The sequence below is a fragment of the Falco peregrinus genome, chromosome 1 (assembly GCF_023634155.1).
Source record: "Falco peregrinus isolate bFalPer1 chromosome 1, bFalPer1.pri, whole genome shotgun sequence".
NCBI classification, from domain to species: Eukaryota; Metazoa; Chordata; class Aves; order Falconiformes; family Falconidae; genus Falco; species Falco peregrinus.
The window spans coordinates 66,622,574-66,626,568 of NC_073721.1; the positions used below are offsets into that span (position 1 = coordinate 66,622,574).

Consider the following 3,995-nt stretch of genomic DNA (forward strand, 5'->3'; position numbering starts at 1 on the left):
GTCAATGCAGCAGTCAAGTGAGATATGCTGTGTAACAGGACTGGGGGGCACATAAATGCTATGTAACTAGTAAGTAGTATTGGGGAGAGTTTCAAGAAGGGAAATTCCCAGATCTTTGGATAAGGATTAGCCTCTGCAAGTTCCTTCCCGGATGAATATTTGAGCATGTGGAATTGCACAGCTGTTCTCATGCGGTAGGTTGGCTAGGTTGGTGGTGGGTCTGAGCTGTTCTACAGCACTGCGGATGCAGAGCCTGGTGTCTTCGTTCCATTTTACTTGTGGGAAATGGGCTAAAGTTGAGCTGTTGCAGATACTTGGGTCTGAGCCCATCTTTGCGTGTGACAGATGCGTTGCTGGCAAATCTATAATTGCCCGTAGCAAACTGCATCAGACATTTCCAGCCTCTTCCACCCACTTGTCAATGTGACTAACGATTTAATTATCACGCTACTTGACACAGCGCGTGAGCATTCCTAAGTAACGTATATCTTTGCATATTCCCTTCCCCCCCCAGCCCCCTGCTATGCCAATGTAGGCTGCACCCTGTACAAAGTTCCTGCTGCAGCTGCTGTTCACGTGCATGCATGAGGGGATGAGCATTTTACACACTCTGCTCATTTCTTACAAGCTGCTCAGCTATGTGAGAAATAACCCAAGTGTATGTATGTACACCTGTGTTGTTTCCTAACTAGTAGATTTTTCAACTCAAAACTAGTTTGGCAACTGGTTGGTGAGATCGTTAGGGGATTCCTGCCTGTGCATTTCACGGGGTCCTACTGCAGAGGTTTTGAAAAGTAGCGTTGCCTCTCTTCACCCCTGCCAGTACACGTGATGTATTTGTCTGTCTCTCATACCTTTAGTTGTGTCCCTCTGCTGTACTTGTCTTTCAGATGTCTGATGTGGCCTTGCCCTTAGTGAACAAAGTCTCTGGGAAATGAACTTCCCATACATTGAAGGTGGTTTGTTGGGAAGGAGAGAGCACGAACCTGAAATGGATGAATATTTCACAGGAGGAAAACCAGTTGGGTCTGGTGAAGACTCTGGGAGTTCAGGGTTGGTAGTCTTGTCTCCTGCCCCTTCTCCACCTGAAAAATTTGTCAGGTTTGTGCTTGTTCTTTTATTCCTCTCCCAAACCACCACCGGTGGTGGTGTGGTGGCTCTGGCAGGCCTGCCTTTCTCTGAGTAAGGTGGAAGGAGCAGAGGATTTAGAAAAACTGCCTGTTGGCATTTCTTGGATCATTTTGTAAACCTGAAACGGGTGAGCCCAAGCTTTTGTTGCAGCACTAGAATACTTGCATTTGCTCAGCAGTGTTTGTAGGAAGCCTGTTTTGCTTTGCACTGGAAGTCTGCTGCGCTGACAGGAGCTGGGAGTTGCTCTGTTTCAGTTGTAGCTGAAGCGACTTAAACTTTCTGCAAAATGGCGGTAACAGATGTCTGATTGCTCCTTCTATTGCCAGAGGCCCATGTGGTTTATCACCTTAAACTCGGCTTCAGCGCTTTCAGCTTGCTGACACTGCCTGCCAGGGGACCTGTGGTCTCTAGGTGTCCGTCCCAGCGATCTTTGCTGTGAGGATCATTTGTTTAGCTCATGTTTGGAGAAAACTGCTGTGTCCTGAAGGACCCATCGGACTTCTTGTATTTCAGGTTTTGCAGTAAAATGTACATGTTGAATGTACATGTAAAATGTTGAATAACTTCCTTTGGGAGCACATTACTCAAAAAAGGCAACAACAGAACCATGCTCGCATTGCTCTGTCTCATTTCTGCGGTTTCCTGTCACTTAATTTCCTTTCATAGCTGCTATTTCCGAGGTACTTTTTCCCTGAGCTTTTAAATTGATTGCATTACGTGATCTTTGCATAAGCTGCACCAAGCTATGCTGTTGGCATCATGATGAGATGAATTTGTTTTTTCTTCGTTATATGGGGGATGCTGTTCCTACGGCTGCCACGCAGATGAGGCAAGCAGAGGGGAGGGCCTGCTTGTGTTCTCCAGCTATATCCCATCACTGCTCTGGTCTTATTTGCTGCAGAGCTTTACCCACTAGGGTTTGCTCACCCATACTAGCTGCTCAGTCTTGTATTTCCCCCTGAATCTGTTTGGATAATCTTCCCGCAGGTATAAGGTATTTGCTATACATATGTAACCGGAATCTGATGGTATTGTCATCTTAATTATAATGAACCATGTAGATGCCTTGTCATTTCTTCCTTCTCAGTGTGACCTGCTGTTTCCTTGTCTTAGTAACATAATCAATGTACTGTCTTGACTCTGAAAACTATGAATCAGATCTTTGAACTAAGGCAGATACCTGCTATAATTTGGTTTAAATGACAGTGTTCCTACCCTTACAAAATTCATCCTTCAGTAGTGATTTTGCAAGAGGCAGAATGGCACATTGCCTCTAGGTGGTGAGATTTCTTCAAATGCTAGAGTAAAAAATTCAGTCTGAGGTTGGGTGCACATTCTTCAGTCATACTCCAATAAACCTGAGCGGGCAGTGGCTGCTACTTCCCTTAGGGGCATCTTGCTGTGAGAATTACTGCCCTGCTTTTTAAAGCATACTAAAGGCAATGCTCTGGGGCGGCTAAACCTGATTGTAGCTACTACTGTGATCGTTTTATGGAAGAATTTGTATGATACCATAGATAATAATGGGCAAGAGAACTCTACTTTTCAAATCGGAAGAATGAAGATTGACTTTTTCAATTAGTCTTCTGGCTTTCTACAACTGTTTCAGATTCCTTAATCCCACTTCCATGATATTTTGCCATCTAGTTTTTTTTTTTTTAATTCTTATTATTATTATTTGCCAGGTGACATTTTGCCAGGTACTGCCCTTGTAGTGGAGGGAGTGAATGATCCTTAGCAGAATCTGTCTGAACTTTTTCATGCCTTCCTGCAAGCTCCTTAATTCTAAAACCAACATGCTGTCTTTGCTGCTTGGAAGGACAACGTCTTTGTATGGAACTAGTTACGATGCACACAGCAAATAAACTTTGATGGGTAAGTTACTCACTTTTAAAATAGGTGTGTATAACGACAAACAGCTGTTTAACCCTCGCTGCATTGCAAGGAACCCCACTTGTTTCATGCTCTGAGCAATACAGCATATTCCGGAGGTAGAGGCACAAAAGCTAACCAGGCTTTGTCATACCTCACTTCAGATGCCGAAGCACAAATCCCTGACGTCTCCTGTAAGCACTGGATCACCTGTCCTGAAGAGAACATTCCCTATCGTTGAGCTCTGGCTTCCCCATCCGTGGTTGTGACTGCTGAACTTTGAAAACACAATATTCAAATGATGATGGCATGCATCATCTGTGAAGAAAATAAATCACTTACCTAAGATTCAGGTTGCTAATACTTCTTTATGATGGAAAAGTTGCTGTAGCTCCGGATCTAAGATATTATTTATGAAGCTTTGAGTTTATTTCATCTTGGCTGGAAAGAAAAAGCCATGGAAGAGCGAGGGGCACAGCAGGGGATGCTGCGATGTTTAATTAACGGTGTGAAACGTGAATCCACCCTCATCTTTTTTGAGCTGGGGACACAGTGGTGGTGTTTATGGGTCTGTTCTCCCTTCCAGCATTTATTTTTCAATAAAGCGCATTATGCATAACACAGGTAAGCAAGAAGGAAAGTCAGTATCCGCGCCATAAGAAACAGCAATGCCTTTTTTTTTTGGTACAAATCATTTACTTCCGCTTTTTAGTACCAAAATAACCATTTGAAAGCTTTTTAGGAAAATAACCTTGAACTTCGACTGCTTGGGGAGTAAAATCCTTCCCCTGCGAGCGCTGAGGCACCTGAGGTGGCGGCGGGCGGCCCGCGCGCGTTACATGGCTTCAAGCGCCGGTTTCAGCCGTTCGGGGGCCGGGGCCGGGCTCGGGGGGGCGGCCGGGGCCGAGGCTCCGGGGGCGGGCGGCCGGGGCTCGGGGGGGCGGGCCGGGCCGGGCCCGGGCCCCGGCGGAGGCGGGAGCGCGGAGGTCGCG

The 3,995-nt window shown here is 45.8% G+C and overlaps 1 long non-coding RNA gene across 1 annotated transcript; it reads left to right on the forward strand.

Annotated features, from left to right (window-relative positions):
- Positions 1 to 900: 900 nt before the first annotated feature.
- LOC129785762 (uncharacterized) lies at positions 901 to 3,349 on the forward strand. The gene is made up of 2 exons (XR_008749968.1): positions 901 to 1,101; positions 3,168 to 3,349. It is a non-coding gene; the product is annotated as an uncharacterized LOC129785762 (long non-coding RNA).
- The last annotated feature ends 646 nt before the right edge of the window (positions 3,350 to 3,995 follow it).